Here is a 22,700-nt window from a genome sequence, read left to right as displayed (position 1 = left end):
GGATGGCCAAGCCAGCGTGCATTCTAAAGGCAATGCCCACATGCTTATCCTGCGCCCACTTTGCCCCTCCCTCTCATCATTGCCACAGCTTTTTTTTTTTTTTTTCACTGTACATCCCTGGTATTACTTTAGTCAAACACAATTTAATACGCAACATCGTACGTACACCTCTCCATTTCGTTATTAATTTCAAAAAGGGAATAATATCAGTTCAAAATTAGAACAAAAGTAGTTAAAGAATTTAACGTAAATCTTATTCGCATTATAGATGAAAGAAAAGAAAAAAAAAAGAAAAAACAAAGAGTACAAAAAAGCAAAGCAATGCTAAAAGATCAGAGCGCCATAGGATATATAACTTTTAACAACGCCAGGCTAGTTTTTTATTTTATTTTTTATTTTATTTGGGGAGGGTGTTTCTAACTTATACCTCCGTTTTGGAGGCTGAGAATTACGTCAACTAGAGCATATGTCTTTGGCTATATATATAGGAAAAAATAACAACGCCAAGCTAGTTACAGCCTTCACAGAATAATAAAAAATATTCGAAAAATATTTATATATATAGACGTCATATATATTGAAATTACCATGATCATTTACCTTTGTGTTTTACTAAAATAACAGAAATAAAATATCTTCTAATTATCTGTTTTTTGGCATTTATGGCATATGGTCCATGACCATGAAACAGTTGTATATTACTGGTGTAACATGATGTTTTGATGAGTTAACGGTTAGTGTGTTACTATCTCTTGAGGTCCTAAAGTCTCATTAATCTAGCAGTTGAGGGTCATCCTCGATCGATCAACTTCTCAGAGCTAGAAAGGGTACTCGTGATGTTCAACTTGTTTGCATCGGATTTATATATATATATATATATATATATATATAGCTAGGTTGTGATATTATTTGGTTCTTGCTTTTCTTTTTCCCAATTCATTAATGTTTTTTTTTTTTTCTTTTGAGAGAGACTTTGATGAATACAGACATGCGAAATGAGATTGACTGGAAGGGGCCCCAGTTGGTGGAAAAATAAACTTTCGAGTTATGAGCCTATGATGCTTATATACATAATCAATCGATCGGTCCCAGAAAGAGAATTGCATTCATACCAATTATCAATTAATAGTTTTGGTGTTGTTTATATAAATATCAGAAATGATGTACGTAGTTTATGTCATTGAAAGTGGGGGCAGATTCTAATTATGTGATCAGTTCTTAACCAAGCTAGCTAGCTAAGGACTACGTAACCCTACATGATTTGAGAGCAAAATCAAAATTTCCAGCTCAACTTCTGCTTGATTTGAGAGAAAAATCAAATTGTCCAGCTCAAGTAGTACTACTTCTGGTTGATAAATAAAAACACAGTCATAAAAGGAGTGATTTTACATAGGGTTTTGTCATGCGGCTGTTGCATGGCAGGCTTACACGCCTTTTGTAGCATGGAAGTAAACAGTGAAAGGAAATTTAATTGTTCTCTATGTTCTTACGTACATTGCAGGGATTATAAGATGAAGATTTGATAAGAGATACGCTAATCAAGAAAGAAACAGGCCAGAGAGGCCAGGTTTCTATGCATTCCAGCTTATAAATATTCAAAGAATCATTTTCACTCACTGATTTTACGTATATTATAAGTAAAAAAGCTGTAAGAACTAGAAGCAAAATCTTTAGTCAATTTATAGCAATTATAATTATTACGTCGATCCCTTCGCAAAATGCCTGTCCAGATGGTCCACATATTGATTCGTAACTATTTTTGTATGCCCACATCGATCATAATTGATCATGAAATGATCTGTGTGTGGCCGGATAGCTTCCTGAGATTAATTTGTTCCAAAACTGTCTCGACGTTTAAGGGAGACGCGGGTTTGAATAGAATTAATTAGGGCAAGGGCTTCGTTTTAATTAGCAATATAGTTCCTATGAAACGCTATATCTAGAGCTAAGATATATATATAGCAAACAACATGACAAAGTCAATGGATTGACCTGCTGGGATCTTGAAGTCTTTCTGTGAGTACTATAATTTGGTTGTATGGATATATTTAATCGATGCAATGTTTAGTTGCGAGAATTTGGAGATATCTTAGCTGGTCCAAGCTGGTCATTCTCGCGATATGATCATGTGAGTGGATGAGCTGCTAAAAAAAAATGTTTGCTCTTGTGGGTTTGTTTTCGATATGATTTTTCAAATTAAGGAGAAATTTTAACCTTTTGGATTAATTAATTTGCATGCTTTCTTGGGAATGTGACTGCAATCCCCAGTACAGAATGTAAACATGCACCTGTGACAACTCAAATTACTTCTATCCAAGGGCTGTTGACCTAAATAATGTTGCACCAAATTAAGGAAAATCTTGGGGAGAGTGAGACCCAATTACTTGTGTGTTGGCTCGACCAATGTCCACCAGATACCAAGACCTAACCCTATCTTGGCTCGACCAGTTCTAAACCCAAATCTAGGAAGTTGGGAATTCTGATCCATATATTGCCAGAAATATCAGGGTAAACTGCAAAATGGGTAGTGTTGGATACAGGTTTCGAAGCCTAAGGACATGTACATCAATGTCCACAATAAGGAAGAGAAAGGGTGAGACACATTTGCCATAATGGTTATGTTGTGTGCCACCCAACTGGGTGGCCAACCGACAACATGGGAGTTGGGTCCCTCCTTGTATATATATATATATATATATATATAGACTTGTACCTTAATTTACAGTTTGCACATAGTAGCGGAATCTCGCACAAAGTCTAAAAAGGATTTAGCTCACCTCTTTCGAGAATATAAGAAAATTGTAATTGATCAAATGAGATAACGTTACAGTAGTACTATACATGATATATATAACATGGTTCTCGATGATCTCTCACCAGCTGTAAAACTGGTCTATGAAAGTACTTCATCTCTTCCAAATTTTGTCTGAAAAAGACATCTCAAGGATCTAATAAGAATTATATAATTGGTGATTGGTGCATGGCAGCCAGCTGCATGCAGCTTGTGGGATATATCTCTTTCAAAGGCGTTAACTGTTCAATTTGGACTGTAACTCCTTTTGGCATGGCAAGGTTTTAGGTCATAGATGGTGACCACAATTGATTATCAGATAGGGCAGAAAAAAAGTGATGATCAGATAGAATCCGGGACCGATTTTCATAAAGGTTTCAACCATATAAAAACAATATAGATAGATAGATCAGGCCGAATGATACAGTAATCTACTTTGGCTGTTCATTGTTGATCATTTATATACCTGCATATGCAGGAGCTTGAAAAGTAAAATTCATACATAAAAAGAAGCACGCAATTTCTTAGAATTACGATTATTGCGCTAATCAAATATCCCTGCATGCAGTGAAAAGTTGAAAACAGCTCGCATGGAAAAAATATTAAAATACTAATTTGAATGGTAGCTAGGCTAGCTATATATTTTTTAATATATATTTAAAAATATATTAATGGCCAATCATGCATGGTTACATTAATGAAAAATGATCCCTCAAGTTCTTGCCTGAGTTTAGTATATAGCATTATTAAATTATATGATATATATCAATAAATAGACACACGAAAAATTGACTCTATAATAGTCTCTTATTAAGAAAAATACTTTAGTCACAAAGAGATTACATAAAAATAAACATACAAACTGACATAACTTGATGTGATACGTCATATTCTAGAGTTACTTTTATTGTACAATAACTTTATTTAACAGATCCTATAAAAGTACGTTAGTTAATAAGTTCATTTTTATATAATATCTTTATATATGTAGCAGCTAGCTAAGTCTCATTAATTAAGTAATATGTCTATTAATTCTAGCTAGCTAGTAGTTGCAACAAAAGTCTGATGAAATCTCTACATGAAGAAATACATGATACTGGATTTGCATGTAATAGTATTGTCTTAACTAGTATGAAGAGCAAGAGGTATGAAATGTCATATATATATATATATATATATATAGAGAGAGAGAGAGAGAGAGAGAGAGAGAGAGAGTAATCGCTGTCTAGGGCTTCAGATTTTGTACGTACTATAGAGCATGCATATAAGATCAGGAATAACACCTCCACGTACGACTGAGCCATATTATATAAATATATATATATATATATATATATATATTTATATATAATGGATTAATGGCAATGGCCTTGGTGGTGCATGGTGGCCGGGTATCTTGTTGTGTTCGAGATATATCCCTGAATTGTGCCATTCACATTTACACTAGTACTACTGACATTAATTCCCACGATGCTGTGGCCATCGATGAATCGCATGAATTATACGTCCCTTTCATTATACGATACGTATAAATAACGTTTCCATTATCATGCATAATCCTGCATTCACTACAAAACTATAAAAAAAGATACGCGCGAGTTAGGAAAATCAAAAGGCATGCGTTAATAAATATATGTTGTGGTTTTTCATTTTATTTTATTCTTTTTAATTTAAAAAATATATATTTATAAGTTTATTTATTGACACACTGAATATATACATCATGATGACCACGTTTAGAGTTTTGTTAGACTAATTACTATAAAGAAATATTATTATTTTAACTATTTTTTATAATTATTAATAATTTTCCTAATAATTTAATATTTTCACACAATAAAAATAGGATAACTCTTTCTTTTAGAACTAAACAACTCATTGGTTGATGGGTTTTGGCCGCCCATTATAAAAACAAGTTGCTAATTAATTACTTTCTGGTTTTCAAGTTCTCCCCGGCTTTCCCTTAAAAGCATGACGGAATCTCGTCTCGTATGTCTTGATTTGATTTCACAAATATTTGAAACTATCTCATTTTATTTTATTTCATCTAAACATTTAAATACTATTTAAATACAAATATTTTTAAATTTTAAATTTTCAAATTTTCAATCTTCTCATCTAATTATTACCTAATCATTACAATTTTTCAAACTTTTAAGCAAAATGCAGAAAAGCAATTCAAATTTTTTCAAATTTTAAAATAAAAATTATATTAAAAAATTATATTCTAACCATCTTTTAACTTTATAATTTTTTTATTTGACTTTTTCTCTCTCATTTCCCTAAACCCCATAAAAGTCTTAACTCAAATCATTTCATTATTATTTACAAATTATCTCACTACTATTTACAGATTTCTCATCTCATCTCATATGTGTAACCAAACAAAACCTAGAGTTGCCTAAGACATCTTAAAATGACGTCATGTGCACTTGAATATTTGCTTCCAACATCATATATATATATATATATATATATCTACTCTATTATAATAAGTGGTTATCTAACTGTGAATAGTAGCTTTTGTTGTTTTTCCGTTAACTTTTATTTTTTTCGGTTAAATCCGTTAAGTCTTATTTTACCAAAAGGCCCTTAAAACCATTGACTATTTGACATGTAGCTTCCTTGTAGAATTTAATGAATGATCATGTTTTACTGAAAGGTCATTCAAACTCTTGACCATTTGACGTGTAGCTCTCTTGTAGAATTTAATGAATTATCATGTTTTACCAAAAGTCCCTTAATAGCCCCACGGCGCACATGAATTGATGTCTCTTTTTCATGTCCTTTTTGTTCTGACAGTGTACTCATTTTCCTTTCTTTTTGTTTCAATTTTTTTAAAATAAAAGAATTAAAATGACTTTTTTTTTCTTCAAATGACTTTACTTGTTAGAACAGAAACGCTTTAGAACATTCTCATTATAAAATTTAACTTTAAGTAAATTTAACTAATAAAATACTTAAAACACTCAATATATAATATTAATTATTAATTTAATTAGAATATAATTATTATTAATATTAATATTGAATATTATTAATTTGATTATAATATAATTATTATTAATATTTTAATTAGTAGAACTATAATATCTGATACAAATAAAAATTAAAAAAATTATTAAATTAATCATATTTTATTATTATAGAGAGTAAATAAATAATCCAATATGGATGCAGCTTATACTTTCCTGAAGTTTAGAATTTTTTTTTATCTTGATTTTTTGTCTTTCTTTAACCTTGTATTTTCTTTTTCCAAACAAATAAGTTACTGACTTTTCACTTTTTTTATTTAAATTATTATGTCAGGTACACCTCGGGACTGTTTCCTAGTATATGTGTGTATATATAATACACACACACACACACACACATATATACACACACACACACACACACACATAAACTAGGGAGGTAAAACCATCCCCATCTTCCACTTATGTATCAAAATTATTGCCATTCTTATTATAAGATGAATGATAACTAAAGTTTAGAAATTAATGTGGTTAAATATGATACATCAAATTTATTTTATATAAAAGAAAATAAGTTTTACAATTTGATGTATCACAACCAATTACATTAATAGTAAATTTATTTTTGAGATCGATGCATTCATAGAGAGTAATGTTATATATCCACCAATGGGTCTTTTATCACCATCTTCCACTATCTGGTCACTAAGTAGTATTAAATGATTAGAGATTATTTTTTATATCTAACTTGTAGGCCAGTCATTTGATATTACATCATGGAATGTTGAGAGCTAGGATAGTAGCAACGAAAAAACATGAATTTTGCTCCGCCAAATAATAAATAAATTAAAAGCATGATGTGTAGTTTTCATGTGAAAGTAAGTAACACTTACGAAAAGATATTGGGGTACACTATGATTGGAATTAATATTAATCATTCAAATAAGTATATATATCTCAATCATTCATTCATTCATTCATGGTGTCCATCCATGCATTGCACGCGAATCTTTGACAAAATAAAAGTAACAATGTTGGGTAATTTTGGGAGTTTCGTCTGACCAACATAGAAAAAGTCGTAGATATCTATCAAATATTATATTCATGATCAATATTTACCCATGCTAAACGTACAACAACTAATGTAATTTTCAAGCTTTTTATCTCTTCATTTTGACTAATTGTCCCGGCATCTTCCACTTTCAATTGAAAATGAGAGAGCATAACGATGGTAATTGCATGCATGCCTAAATAAATAGCAACGTACGTACTATATATTATAATTATAAATATGATCATTTTATACTGGCAGTCACTGCACCATAATAGGCATTTTTCCACCAATGTTTTTTTCAAGGCAAACCATGGTGGGAAATACTTGATTGATGCCACAAAGTCGATGTGGCATACTAAACTACTTTTTGCATCAACATCACTACGGCCCACGCTAATTTGTTGTAATAAGTGTCTTTTTTCCACGAAAACAAGTTGCCGTAAAAGGCCCAAATTTACACGGGGTATAAAAACTGAGAATGCATTTGGACGAAAACTTGGTGGGAATAGGATTCTCTACCATTTCACGCGGTAAAATTGCCACTGATCTCCTGAGAGCAAAGTCAACCTTTTGAACATATATGTATGTATATATATTATATTATATATATATATATATATATATATAAATGTACGAGAAGTTCATGTAGACATACAATACACACTTAATGTGTCTATTTTTCTACACTCATAACTTTATGGTTCGAAAGAAATTTTAGAATATTCAAATCCATTTATATGTATATTGGTACAAACAATTATATATTGCACATGCATCTCGTAGAATGATTTTAAATTTCTTGGCCCAACTCCAACAGAATAAAATGGCATTTTTATTGGTTGACGGGTGGAGAGAATAATGACTAGAAAAAAAAAAAGAAAATATTATAGTATTTGTTTATCAATTATGTTATTTATAAGTTTAGTGTGTAACAAATCACTTATTGTGAAACTCATTATATATATTTCATGAAAGAAAGTCGACAAAATATCAATATTTTCTATGCAAGTTGACGTACTGGCAAATTTCCATATCAAAAATATATTAATTAGGGGTATCAATTATAGGAAAATTTGCAAATATATTTATTCTTATTTTAGAGGCTTTGGAAACATGGGTACCCTATATCTAGATCATCTTGACCTATATATATAGATCATCTTGACCTATATATATTTGCAAATATATATATATAGGTCAAGATCATCTTGGTACGTACCAAGATCATCTTGACCTATGTATGATTCTTTTTATTCACGGATTCAAGTCATATTAATTACCTTTATTAAAGGCAGGAGAGATGATAATAATATGTACTAAAAAGCAATTTCTTTTCACTATTCTGTGGTGGGTTAATTAATTAGATAAACTTGAACTTGGCGATGATGATGAGATGAAGCATATGTGTCGTTCAACTCTCCCCAGCTGCCGGCCCCTAAGCTTTTCTGACTCCATGTTTTCATCATTACATGATTCTTATTCAAATATGGTTCATAATCCCGATAAAGAGGTCATCTTTTGTATCAACTAAAGTTAGAAGCATGAAATTTGAGCCTAATCCCTACTTATCAATAATCCACCTAACCCTAATTCACCTTACTCTCTACTACTTTCACTGTCCCAATCCCTTCTTGTGTTTCAAAAGACAAACACCCTGTCTGAATACTTAGTGGATTAGGGATACTAAAACATAAATGATATTTGTAGTTATACGATACCCGTAATTTACGCATTCTATTACTATATATAGCATTACTCTACGTAAAATACTTTCCAATCAAACCCAAATTTCGCTGGTCCTGACCCGATTTGTTCCAATATTTCTTCAGCTTTCTACCCAACAACGAACAAACGGAAATTTCAAGTTCTAACTGCATTATTACCGGGTTAGAATTGCTATCATAACAGGCCGAAACATATATCAACATTGCAAAGAAATAAATAACTAAATAAATAAAAGAAAAAAAAAAGGAGTAATCATTGGGCCTCCAAACCCTGTTAGTGACCCTTTTAAGTGTCGGTCAATTTTAACGTAGTGGGGGAGAAAAGAAAGAACTGATGGGACTGTAATTGTGAGTGTATCTCTCTTCAATTCTTCCTTTAGTGGAAGGGTTTGTTCTCTTTACTCCCTCTAACTTGATTAAAAAAAAGAATTGCAACCGTTCTAACTTCTTTCCCTTAGGTTTAAGGTTAGCCTTTTTTGTGTAAGTAATCTGGTACTGATCATCATTAATTATGGGCTTGTCCTTGGGAGTTCTAATTTTGCAGCAATTTTTTTAACGTGATGGGGACTGCTAGCTTTAAAATATTATGTGACATCAAAGGAGTGCAGATGAAATGAACCTGCTACTAAATCCATTCATTTATAAGGAAAAAAAAAATGAAATTCCCCAATGCATGCCCTGTGAAATAGGATTATTGCGGTGTGCACGTTGAAAACCCCACGTTGGAAAATGAGTTCTATTATTCTTGCTAAGAGAAATATGATGATCTTTTGTAACCGATTTATTTGTGGCTAGTGACTTCTCTTGGCAAATAGTAGCCCTATTGTCAAGCTATATTTTGTAACCACTAGCTCCAAACAGCATCGAGGTGCTTGTAAAAGAAAAGAATGAGGTCACTTTTGATGCCAAAGTCAGAATATATTTTCACCAGAGAAAAAAGAGAGAGCTAAAAATTTGTTCAGAGTGATTATCATGTCTCCTTTACTTGCTCTCTATTTGTACTCATTTCCCTTGAGAGATCTCTAGCTTCTCTGTCATTATAATGATCAGCTCCTATTTCGAATAGCATGGCGTTGTATTTAATGTGGTCGTTCCTATCAGCAACAAAAACTCAACCTTTGGTGGCCACTCAGCGTTGCATTAGATGCAGCTGATCTTGTCAGGGATAGGATCCCAATTGGCCTTTTTTTCATTAATGCGGTGTGTCTAAGAGTATGTTGTGTGCTTCTCCCTTCTTGGGCCTACTTGGGTTGCCTCCCTTTCATTTCCTGACCCGCCAAATCACGAGCCTCACACTTCGACGAAGTGGGCCGGGCCTGGTTCGACTGGGTACAAAAACTCTCTTCCAGTTATTCCGTAAATTTCTACCACGTGGGTGTGGCGGAAATTTTATCCCTCAACACGTTTCAGCTCTCCTTCCTTAAATTCAATGTGTCGCTACATATTCCCACTACACTTCCTATCAACTTCCATTTAAATCTTCTTAACCGCCGCCTTCCACCTATTTAAGTTCTCCTTTTGTTCCCTGAATGACTTTTATCTTGTTTCCAATTTCTGCTTCTCTCAACTAACACCCTTTTTCTTCAAATTTGACCCTTTCCTCTTCTCTACTCTTTAGATGTACCTTCAATAGCTCCCAAGAACTTATATGGTCGTGGTGAGTCTCATAAGGGACCCGAATCTTCCTCCAGTCATGTGATTCCGTTCTTTGACGGATATGGTTGGTCTACCATCATGGACCCTGTAGCTTTAGTACGCTTCGCAGTATGTATGGAGTCCCGGATTCCATTGTTCTCAAGATCGTAGAGCCTCATCGCGGGGCTGTCGACCTAGAGGGTGAATTTGAGAAGGCTGCCCTACACGCCGATGCTTTTTCCCAAGGATTAAGGCTTTCATTCTGCCACTTGGTCTGCGAGGTAGGGATTACTTGAGTTTGGCCTCGACTCAGATACATCCCAACGCCTGGAGGCTCTTAACGTCATGTTGTGTGGCATGGTGCATGGTCTTGGAGGCCGCAGGGGATGGGTATCTAAACTTGACAACCCTAAAGTTCATGTTTACCCAAGTAGTTCAAGTTATGGAGGGGAACATTTGTAGCTTCCTTTCCCATCCCATCCCAAATTCCTACTCGCCCGCTTCGAGGGGCACCACTCCAATGCCAACCAATGGCAGTGTAAATTTTCCTTCATGTCGGGCAAGGGTTAGGAGTTTCCTGCCAATGAAGCTACCCCCCAAGAGTTTCCCATTTGGTTCAACTGGGGGATCATCCCCGATGACAATGATCGCGGTGGATCTTCATGAACGAGAGCGGGCTTGCATACAATTTGTATTCCTACGTCCAGGAACACTAGGAGGAAGTTTGGACTGACTCCCTCTTGACCAAGGACAACATCAACCAATTCCTAGTGGCGCCAGATCGGTCTCTTGTGACAGGCAGCCATTTTTAGAGCTAGCCCCTGCTTCTCAAGGCTTGAGAAGGCCTTTTGATACCCCGTTGTCGGGGGGGGGAAGGGCCACGTCAGAAGGATGAGGAGGTCGCTCGTCATTTTAACCTAGACATCCCTTCCACCCAGTGGCCTTCCAGGCGACCAGGAGAAGGAGGCAGCTAGTCTTGACTAGACATCGCGGAGTTAGAGGCGGTGACTCTTAAGGCTCTACAGTACTAGACACCTAGCATGCCCACAGAGCCCACTGTTGTGAAGGGTTTTGAGGAGACCGATGTCGCCCCCACTGCATTGGGTACTGCCTGTCAAGGGACCAATGATTCCTAAGGATCCTTCCCGCTAGAGAGAAGGGACCTTCTAAAGCGATGTTGATGACAACTCACGTCCTTCGAGCCCTAGCCATGCTACAGCTTTTAACAGCGAGGCGCCTCTTGAGCCTGCTACCCCCAAGGGGTTTTCTGGTGAAGACCCCATGATGCTAAGTGAGGATGGATCTTTAGCTTCCTCCTCCTCGACCAGGGAGTTTGTTAAGCAAGATGCCTCCGTGACTACTGCCTTCGAGGAAGTTTCACCACAAGTCGATTCCCGCGTGTTAGCACTCCTTTGTAGTAGGAGGGTGGGGTGGTCAACGAGCCCGCTTCCAAAGGGCCCTTAGCATCACGAGCATCTGACACCCCCCACCCCCCAACCCTTTTCCCTTGGGCCATTGAGTGGCTCAGCTCCTCAAGGTAGGGAAGGCCCTTACACGTCTCACCCATCAGGGCTAGGGATCAATGGAGTAAGGGTCGGGGCCATACAAAATGTGGCCGATTTGCTCAAGAGCATCCTTTATCTGATAAGTCTTTTGTTTCTCTTCGATATGTGTATTAATAGTTCTTGTTGTTTTTATAGTCTAACCAGTTTAACTTGGCAGGGATTCAATTTCTTTGTAACCTGGTTGTGAATGGCCAAGCCGAGGTGGAGAACGAGGCTCGCACCTTGTGTAGTCTCACTGAGTGGGCATTTCATGAAATGTTCAGGCTTCGAGCCACAAAGGAACATGCCGAGAAGGCCTTTGCTGAAGTCGAGGCTTGCAACTCATCCTTGCTAGAGATCACCAGTCACCTCTGTAGGGAAGCGTCTAACTTTTGAAGGTAGGGGGGAGGAGTTGAGGCAGGAGTCATCTCGCTACCAGTCCAATTCAAGATTGCCGAAGAGGAAAGGCACCTGAAGCAGAAGTGGACACTTTGCTTGGAGGAGGAGTTGAAGGCGGTCGAAGATCACTGCTTACGGTATGTCGCCTCATTGGGAGAAGCCAAGAAAGCCTACCGAGACTTGGAGAAGCGCATCGGCAAGCTTCAATTTGAGATGGAGGCGCTTGAAGTGAAGAACATTGTGCTCCACAAGGACAAGGACAAAGCAGAGGATTTGTATGTGAAGCTAAGCAAGTCCCACTCGCGACTCAAGAAAGAGCTAAGGTTCTGTGAGAAAAGGACAAGGGGATTGGGGTCCGAGCTCACCATCGGCAATGGAAAACTCACCAAGCTCTCTTTCTAGTTAACGGAGGCCAAGCGGCTTCGTAATCAGACCTGGAGTCGTGGGTATACCTAAGGACTGGAGAGGATGAGGGGGTATACCATGCTCGACACCCTGCTCGAGTCAATGTTAATAAATATAAATAATTTCATTGTACATAGATTATTCATGCTTGCTTGCAACTTTGATATTTAAAAAAAAATTACCTAATTATTTTAATTAAGTATAAATAGTAGAGTATGTATGAATGTAGGATGTATTAACTATTTACATATAATGACATAAATTATCACTTGATTTATAATTTATTTTTAATTGATAGCATATATTATTTTATGTTTTATATGGTCAATGATAATAAATTAGATGAAAATTACATTATTAACTTATATAATTACTATATAAAAATAATATATTAAATTATTAAAAATATTTTTTAAAAATATATATAGGAGTTCGGTCCAATTTGGTCCGGTCCGGTCCGGTCTAAAATTTGTAAACCTCTAGACCAGACTGAATGTCATTGGTCCATATATTTTGAGCCCGAAACTGACTGGTCCATAATTCGGTTAGTTCCAATCCGAACTGAAAAGTTTGGTCCGGTCGATTTTTTCAGTTCGGACCGAATTACTTACCGTCCTAATCAAACCCGACTGTATAAGCTGGGCAGCTATCATTTTCCATAGGAAATACATCATTAAGCCTTCAACTACCAACATCACATTAACGGCCCAGCTTAATTAAAGACATGAAAATCCCCTAATCACACCATATTAAAGAGGATTGCATCTTGAAAATTAAACACGACAAGCATAATTAAAGAATTTGTCTGCCAGCATGCATGTTGCCACCTTAGCATGCCACGTTATCAATTATGCTCCAGCATCATTTGCCCTCTTTCTAAACAGCTTGGCCTCAACTTGCACTACTCAATCCTTGCTAAAATAATCCTAGATATAGTTTAAAGATATGCAATCTTGGCACAATCATTTTATACTATGTGGCGCTTATTATAAAAAATTTAAGAAAGAGAGAGAGAGAGAGAGAATTATTTCATATGAATCTTAGATTTACACTACTTTTTTTTTTTTCAAAATGATGACTATTCAGGCTTGCAAACCCTAACACCATACAAATCATTTTCCTCCTCAACATGTTTTGCTGATTTTCTCAAGTTTCAGCTTATCTTGGCAATGCACTAAATATTGAAAGGGCTTGGAGAAGGTGGCAAAGACCAGCACAACTAGCTTGGATTTGAGCTTCTTATTGCCTTTTTCTATCGATTGGAAGTCATTATTCTTTATCACTTGTGTCATTAGAACTAGCAATAAAAGGCTTGGGTGTTATTTTTTGAAATGAGTAATGCTACATGCAGTCATGAAGTGCACAAGTAGTCTGCAATCATTTTGAAAATAGTGGAGTCCACTATTAAAAAATTATTTTTTTATGTAAGTCTCGTATTTATTCACTTTTTTCAAATTGATTATGCGACGTTTGTACACTCACAACTGCAACTATCATTTCTATTTTGGAATAGGCCATTCAAGAATAGCCTTTACCTACAAAAATTGTTTAAGGCGGATGAGAAGCTAGCAAGAACAAAATGCGAATTCAATTTCCGAGTTTGCTCTTCAACTCCCAATCTGATTAACCTGATCTTAGGACTCCGACAAGAATCAAAATCTCGGTGAATTTGGACTTAATTCCTTGGCAATTGTTGGGCTCTCAGACTTGATCTATCCATCGGTCCCAAGGCCCGCTCACGACCTAAATGAAGACTGACGTAAATTTGAGGCTCATCAATATGCACGCAGGAGACTGACGTCTGACAGGGTGAAAACTTAAAACAGCATAGAATATTTCTATTTCTTTGTGTAAATTAAATTAGCAATTTAATAAAAAAAAAAAAAATAGACAACCCACAAGCAATATACCAAGTGAAAAATCCTCGTTGCAAAGGGAAAAATCATATGATGATCTAGTCTTAGTTAAAAATATTAACAATAATGAGTTTACAATTAACTTTCTCTAGAGCAATTTTTAGAGGTATAATTATCATCATATAAGTAGATATCATCAAAATCATGACATCTTATAACAAGAAAAAATCTCATTAAAGACAAATGCTTTAAAAAGAATTTTACGTTGTAATAGACAATAGGAGGAATCACTTGGGGCCGGAGCTTATAAATGGTTTCTAAAGTGATTGATGATACATGGGCTTCATCAGTTGTTGTTTAATCCAGGGCCAAGAAAAAGGCCGGCTGGTGTTAACCTAACAAACTCAATCTCTTCTGCCAATGGAGGATTTCGGCCCATAATTATTTTAAAAATTTTACTCATCACCATACTCTTGTTTTTACTTTTGATCTTTTTTTTTTTTTTTTTCCCTTTAGCTAATATGTGGTGTAGGTTTGATGAGTAGAAGAACTCAATTAATTTAGCAGAAATAAAAAAATTAAAAAACATGTAGTATGTAATGTAGGCAGCTAGATAGCAAAACTCTAATTATTTAGGGTATACTAAGGCCCATTGAGAGAGAGAGGGGAAACAAAATCATATCCTGTATCAATAAATAACGAGCCTAAAACCCGCACAATGTGCGGATCATTGTGTATGTTATGTATGAGGGAGATAGATCTAGAGAGAGACAGGATTTTATAGTAAAGAAATTCGAAACGGTTTATAGGGCGATTTATTTTGACGAAACAATATAAAAATTGAATTAGTGTCTTTGGGTGAAGTCTAGAATCGGTTTATATCTTTATATGTAAAAAAAAAAACAAAAACAAAAAAAAAAAAACCTTAAAAGTTACAACAGTTCATAATGAAACTATAGAAATAAAATGATTAACGGCCGCTTCATAAATATAACACTTCAAAATTCTATTTCTCATTCCAATTATTGCCAACAATAGCCTACTTTTCTAGGTAGAATGTCACGTCGGAGTTATATAAAACAATATAAAGGTTGACGAAACAATATAAAAGTTGAAATAGTGCATTTGGGTGAAGTCTAGAATCAGTTTATGTCTTTATATGTAACAAAAGAAATGAAATTTAAAAGTTACAAAAGTTCATAATTTAACATTGTTTTTAAAATGATTACCGCTTCATAAACATAACACTTCAAGATTCTATTTTTTATTCCAATTATTGTCAACAATAGCTTACTTTTCTGAATAGAATGCCACGACGGAGTCATATGAAACAATATAAAGGTTAAAATAGTACATTTGGGTGGAGTCTTGAATCGATTTATATTTTTATATGTAAGAAAATAAATGAAACTTTAAAGTTATAATGAGATATTGCTTTTAAAAAGATTACCGCTTCATAAATATAATATTTCAAGATTCTATTTTTTATTCTAATTATTGCCAATAATAGTCTACTTTTATAGGTAGAATGTCACATCGGAATCATATGACTCCGCTTTTATATATAGTAATAGAAATAGATTTCATTTCGCCTCTCCTTCTTTCCCACAATCTCTTCCCGGATTCCACTTCACTCTGGAACACGAAGAGCAATTCGCACTGCAGGTTAGTTTCCGTAATTGGGTCTTGTCCCATTGGTACAACAGTTCATTACAGTCTTTCTTCGAGATTGGTTCGATTTTTTTTTCTTGATTGTTGAAAATTATGGGCTTTTTCTGGGTTGGTGAGGCTGACGATTATTGTGGTTTACAGTTCTATTAATGTACGAATACTCGGGGCCATTTTCTCTAAACTACTCCTCCATTTGACGCAGCAGCATTAAATCTATTCTCATCCTCCTAAAACGGCGTATGAACTTGCGTAAAGTCGGTTATTCGTATGCAATTTCCGTGCCATATCACTACGGTTGACGTTTGGGAGTAGGGGAACTATCGATTAATGTGGTCTAAATGCTAAGTCAGGTGTTAAAACTTGGTTTTTATATATAGTAATAGATATGCAATCTCAAAATGGCTCTAATCTTTTGTGGGACAATACGCAACTCTATCTGAAAATTCCACCATTCTTAAATTATGTATCGCTCTTCATTGTTGCATTTCTCCAAGTTGGGGGTGACACCATCTTTCAATTTACTCCTTTATTATGCTCTCTTGGGTCCAACGTACTTTTGATTAATTAGGTGGTACATAATGGTGTCAAAATTACTTAGTATATGTGACAAATATATATATATATAGTTTTTAATTAGTTCTAATTGGAAGGTACTCAAGGGACATAAATTAATTAAAGAAATAATGCAAAAAATGGGGGATTAAGATCTGGCAATTGATTGTCAAACCTATAAAATATTGCACAAGCTGGATTCTCTCATGCCAACCCATAAAAGGTTTCTTTGTTCCACCAGCAACTACTTAGGTGTCATTGTTGCATGCATGTATACCCCAAAGAAAGTCTTTAACCTAGCGGCATCCACGGGAATATTGTTGCTTTCATTGCTCGTCATCCAGCTGGAGGGGAAAATGCCCTTTAACCCCCCCGTACATGGCCCTGGCTAGCAGCTCCCATTATCATATTCTTCGAGAGGAAGGAACTAATGAATGTAAAGCACGTGAGAGGTTCTTGGAAAGCCTAGCAATGGCACTGTTTATGGTCTCTTTTCTGTCCCGGGGGACCTCCTGCATGCACGTCCAAGCTGCTTTGCCAAGAAAGATTAGAAAAATGTTATATACTATAATATCATCGTCCATATATTTGTATCTTATCCTTAAATTTATAGTTTTAAAATGAATAATGTTAGATACAGTTTTAGAATCACGTGCAAATTAATCTCGAATATTTCTTTTAAGAATATCCTTAATAAGGAGTAGAAGATTGAAGAAGGAAGTGCATGTCGTGTAATTAGTTGGGATGACTTTTAAAAATGATTAGGAAGGTAGAGATCACATGGTGTATGAGATTATTCTTTGTATAAACGAACTAAAGTGTTAGAAAAATTATGAGAAGAAAACAAAAAGAGGCTTGCTAGGAACAAGTAGTTTGGCGTACCAAATCGAGTATCAACACTCACATAATTTTTTTTTATTAAAAAAAAAAATTTGAGAAAAGAATACCTTACATTTAATATTTAATGCACGGTTTGATGTACGAAATCATTGACAATAAGGATTTTCCAAATAAAAAAGCTCATCATGATCAGTGTGTAGAATTTTAGTCTTTCATATATACATATATATAATTTCTGTTGCTACTTACTTGACTGAGTGTTTCTTCTCAACCAATAATACGTGTCACTTGATCATTAATTCCATTAGTCAATTAAACTTTTTAAGTGGATGACTTTTTTTTATTAATAATAATAATCAATTTCACATCCATTGAACCTTGAAATTAAGATCATTTGTTAAAGCATTCTCTACCATACATGATTACATGATCCCATGCATGCATATGTTATTCTTAAATTTGTTGTCAACATAGATGGGGTGGAAGAGGTAGAATACCAGCTCGAAAATTTTGGGTTATTTTATTTTGAAACTTCCCTTTTAAATATCCAATCAATCAACATTAATAGCACCGAAATGAGAAATAATTTTGGTGGTCGAAGGTTTTTTTTGGGCCAAATAGGTAGAGGAGTGTTACAATATAAGTTAAATAATTAAATTATCTTTTTCACATTAGTTTATGTTTTTTAAAATTAGTAGTGATTTAACGTGTTAATTTAACATGTTAGAGTCTTGCTATCATGTAGTGTATGGTGTAGAAATGATGATTAGAATTTTTCATTTTACAATTTGAGATCCCAATTTTTAATTTTTATAAATTTAATATCTAAACATAAAAAATAAAAATATATATATCCGTTATTTTTTTATTTAAAAGACTAACATGATTGACTGGCACGTGGCATAATTATTCACGACACCCAATCAAAAGCTGATGCCACATGATGTCAATAAATCAAAGACTGATATGCAGCATGCACCCATAGGTGTTATAACAGAAAATTAACGATTTTTTTTTCTAATCAGAAAATTAACGAAGTTATCTAATTTCGATTTTTTTTTTTTTTTTTTTTTTAGTTTGGGTATCAATTTTGTAAAAGTTGAAAATTAAATATGGAATTGCGAAAACGTAAAAACTCGACTACTCACCCTTAAATTTATATCTTAAAAATCATTAATTCAAATCCTAAGTTCACATAAATATGGAAATGGAATCACTCTACTTGTCCATTACCTTTCAACGTAGTGGTACCACTCCATTTATGAGTGGGGATAATTGGAATGGAGTGTCCACTATCCCAACCAAAGGACCAAGAGAATTAGCTGCATTTCGTTCTCAAAATTAGTTGAACTCAGTTAAATTCAGTCTAATTTTAAGTTGAGTTTAACATCTAAACACCCAACTCTTAAATCACTAAATCTATTATAACTCAAAACCTTCTTATACGTAAGACTCATAATCTTTTTTCAACTTAAAATATTTTTATACATGAAACTCAATCATTTTTAATTTTTTATAAAAAATATTAAACTCATCTTAATATTTAAACATACTTTAAACTTAGTTTAAATAGATTCTATATAATACTTTCTAATACTCAATTCATTACTATTCATAAAAAATTCAATTTAATTGAACTTAACTCAATATTCAAATGCTTCCTAATATTTTTCCCTGAAGATACATAATGGTCATTGGTCTTCGACATTGTCTAGTCATAAATTCCCAACCATATATTAATTATGACATCCATGGATCCAAATGGTGTGCTGTTGAACCTTTCTACGGGATTGTTCACTGACTGATCAACCACGTACATGTTTTACCCGGTTTGGTTGCAGGAAATAGCGTGGCTGGCTGGCAGGAGACTCGGGCCCCAGCTAATTATACCAGTCAGTAGAGCGCGTCGCGGTCGCGTCCAAGCCATGATCTGCTTGGCCTGGCCAACGCACAAACTGATCAACACGACGACTATTTCTTTTTGCCATTTCTTCATGAAGCGATAACCCTTCTTGTTTTGAATAAAGAAATTGGTACCATTATTTTAGAATTTATTTTATAAAACGTGACCGTGGCATTTCATTCAAGTTTTTTTTTTTATTTTTTTTTTTAATTTTTGTATGATCGATTTTCCTTCTACAAATAATTTCTTAATAAACCAAACATTACTCTTTTGTAATCTTATCTAAGCCTATTTTGAGGTCATGACGAGTTGTTTATTTGATTCATTAATAGGTCTTATTTGGGTTTAATTCAAGTCGGAACTAGATTCGTTAGATGCGAAACACGTGTCCGTTGTATCCACTTACAAAGTACATGTCCCACATCTTACGACTCTAACTTCAATAAAAAAATTAGACCAGCCAAGCCAAGTCCTTCATTGACATTGTCAATTTCAAATCATTCTAAACATTGCCTAGTGTCTTGAATGGAGTTACGATTTCTGACGTTTATTGAGACCGTAAGCATATTTTGGAAACTCATTTTTGGGGTCAACAACCATAGAAAGAAGCAAAGTTTGAGAAGAAATGATTACTCTTTCGGTTGCTTGAATGCCTTTCATCTTAGAGATTAGAGATTAGAGTTTGAAATTGATAGTTTCCAATTCATGAGTAAAGATTGAAGTTGGACAATTCAAAAACCGAATCACACCTATAAATTGAACCAAACCACATTAAAATAAAAAAAAAAAACAACAACAACAAAATTTCTTTTTTGCTTTTAATAATGAATCGATCTATATCGATTTTCAAATTTCTTAAATCAATTTATATTGATTCGGTTTCTAAATATGTTCAAAATTGGATCAAATCGAACCGATTACATCCTTACTTAATTATGAATTGAAAGATGAAAATATAGATAAAAAAATAAAAAATAAAAGAAGTATACTATAGAATAATTCCAAACAAACATCACTTATTAGTGGTGATAGTGATGGAACTGAAATTGTTTCTCCCAAACCTAGACATTACATAGCCATTCAAATTAATCATCAATGACAAAAATTAAGAGAACTATAATTAGAGAAGTTACAAACTAATATAATTAGAGATAATATTTCAGATTAGTGCTATCTTTTGTTCTAAATTGTACTACTCTAGTTGAAATATAAAAATAAAAAAATGATAGTTGTAGTTGTAAGTACGCAAGCGCCACATAGTCACTTTGAAAAAAATGAATAAATACGATATCCACTATTAAAATAGTGAACTCCACTTTTTTTTAAAATGACTGCATGATGCTTGTGTACTCTATGATTGTATGTAGCATTACTCATAAAATTATGAGTTATTTTATTCTTAAATTGGTATGTAAATTACATCATCTACGTCACGTAGATGATAATATTTGATTTATAATATTTAGATTTTAAAATTTATTTTATAAATAAAATATGTCACATAAATACCATATTAAATATATTTTATATGCTAAGTTAAAAATATAATGGTTTTTAAAAATTACTTATATCCTAAAATGTAAGAAAAGAGAGAGGGTTTGGAAATGACAATGATCAATGAGTAGTCCATGTGGCGTTGATAGAGGTAAATCATAAATCATGGCTTCTCAACGGACTTTTATCAAACAAACGACAGGCGCCCAATTGTCAGGAGAGAGTCTCGTGGTAGGACCCGCATTACGACTAATTACAGCCAACCCATCTCGACGGTCACGTCATGACTCATAACTGCTAGACGGGAAATTTCCAAAATCATGAGTTACGGATCGGGCCAAGGCCAGGCCTACCCTTCTTGTTGTGCTTCGCTGTATAATAGACGGCCTGCCTGCTTCCCAAATTAACCATCATTTATAAAAAGTAAAATACTAATATGAATTCTAAATGTGTCTATTAAATTTCGAATCATATATTTTAATTTTATTTAATTTTTTTAATAGTTAAAGAAGTGATTATTAGTGAATTTAATTTTTTTTATTTTTTTATTAATTAAGAATGTTTAAAAAATATGTTAAAAAATCATTTATACGCATATTTGAAGTGCATATTTAATGTGCACTCTAACATTTTCTTTATAAAAATAAGAATTAATCTATCTATCAGTTATTATTCACTATCCCACACGGCATTTCTTATGAAAAAAATAAAAAACGGTCAGGTATGAGATATGAAGGTAAATAGTGATTGATGTATAACAAAATTCTAAAAATAAGAGCGGTGATATTTTGCCACTTGAGTAGCACTGCTCCAAGTGACCGCTAGGCGAAATTGATATTTTTATTTTTTTAATTTTTTATTCATATTCTTTTATCATTTTATAAAATTTTATAAAAATATAAAAAAAAACTATTAATATACTAATAGTCAATTCCTTAACTATTAAGTAAAGAAAAAAGATTAAAAAAAATTAAAATATATAAGGTGTCAAAATGAGGAGACAAGTTGAGTGGGCAAAATAGCATTTTTCTAAAAATAAATTACTCTCGTGCCTCATGCCTCCAATTCAAAAATGAAAAAAAAAAATTCATAAACTATTTAGATTTTACATTTATTTATTTATTTATTTATTATTATTATTTTTTATCTTACACAACATCGTTAACATTGAGCTAATAACAGGATTACGGTTTTTGTAAGGATGGTATTTGGATTATAGATTGAAAATTTATAAATATAAACGAGCCGTGTTTAAGTAAATAATATGCGATGAAATATTTTCTTTTATTATTTAGTTTATATATGAACATGAGTGGTGCTCGAATTAGACTTTACATTCATGAATAGGAATTTATTTGTGAACTATTTAATTTTGATAAAATAGATTACTTATATTAGATCTTATAACTTCATATATAAATTTAACAAATAATATTATTTTTAATAAAAGAGAATATGATTTAGTTTATAATGTGATATCTCGAATTTATTTCATAATAAAAAAAGAATTTTACGCCATATTACATTAAACACGTCATTTTTATAAACTTACTTGTATAAAATTTTGATGTATACCAAACATTTTTTTTTTTTTAAAAAGTTTCTTTATGCATATAAATTATCTTGATTAATGATTATATTTAGAATGATTCAAGCAACCCATATTGTATTAAAAGCATGTTTTGTTTTGTATTTTTAAATATATTATAAACTTAAAGATAATATTATAAAAATAATAAATACAGAAAAACTTGAATTGAATTGATGATAGCTTATACGCGTTAAGTTAGAAATTGTACGAGTCAAGTGAATTTGTACGAGTCAAGTGACATATTGTCATACAACTAGACCGTTATA

The sequence above is a fragment of the Juglans microcarpa x Juglans regia genome, chromosome 3S (assembly GCF_004785595.1).
Source record: "Juglans microcarpa x Juglans regia isolate MS1-56 chromosome 3S, Jm3101_v1.0, whole genome shotgun sequence".
NCBI lineage: Eukaryota > Viridiplantae > Streptophyta > Magnoliopsida > Fagales > Juglandaceae > Juglans > Juglans microcarpa x Juglans regia.
Note: the sequence above shows the minus strand (reverse complement) of the source record.